This window comes from Octopus bimaculoides, chromosome 17, assembly GCF_001194135.2.
Source record: "Octopus bimaculoides isolate UCB-OBI-ISO-001 chromosome 17, ASM119413v2, whole genome shotgun sequence".
Classification (NCBI taxonomy): Eukaryota; Metazoa; Mollusca; class Cephalopoda; order Octopoda; family Octopodidae; genus Octopus; species Octopus bimaculoides.
Window position 1 is genome coordinate 33,585,306 of NC_068997.1, and position 833 is coordinate 33,586,138.

General features: G+C 36.7%; 1 protein-coding gene across 1 annotated transcript in view; it reads left to right on the forward strand.

Moving 5' to 3' along the window:
• Positions 1-833, forward strand: part of LOC128249718 (uncharacterized) — a 21,579-nt gene that overhangs the window by 15,044 nt on the left and 5,702 nt on the right. The gene's annotated exons all lie outside the window — the stretch shown is intronic.

An 833-nucleotide genomic window follows, 5' to 3' on the forward strand; every position in this document is an offset into this window, starting at 1 on the left:
GACCCCCTTCGGTCATGAATGACCATGGGATTGCACCTAGAAAGTTACCCTCTGAGGCACAAGTCCGGACAAGGTTGTTTATGGAAGGCCAGCAGTCGCCCATGCATACCAGCCTCCCCTCTCCACACCACTGATGTTATCCAAGGGAAAGGCAAAGGCCGATACAACTTGGCACCAATGATGCTGCAACTCATTTCTACAGCTGAGTTAACTGGAGCAACGTGAAATAAAATGTCTTGCTCAAGAACACAACACGCAGCCCGGTCCGGGAATTGAACTCACAACCTAACGATCATAAGCTCGATGTTCTAAACACTGAGCCATGTGCCTTCGCATATATATGTGTGTGTGTGTGTGTGTGTGTATATAGCCACTAAAGCTTTTTTTATTCTCTCTCTGTTTATTTTCTCACGCTCCTTTCTGTTGAAGTGTATAGGCTCAAAACATAAAAGACTTACTCACCTTCCTGAGCTTTAAACTAATACACCTGTTTGTTGTTTATACACCTGTCTTTATCTTTTGTTTTCTTGTAAATTCCAACTATCTCAGACTGGAGCAAACACGTTACAATGAAGTAGAGAAATTTGAAAAGACAACACGAAACCAGTTTTTTCTCAAAATACAATGTTTATATACCAAAAAGATTTTCTAACATTTTTCTAACATTTTTCTGACATAATTTAAATATATACTTTAACCATGTAACACAAGCCTTCTGTAGTTTTTTCACTCTTATTATCTTTTATATATATATATATATATATATACATATAAAATTAACAGAATGAGATAAAAATCCAAGGCTATGAAAGATTTCAGAACATTTATAAATA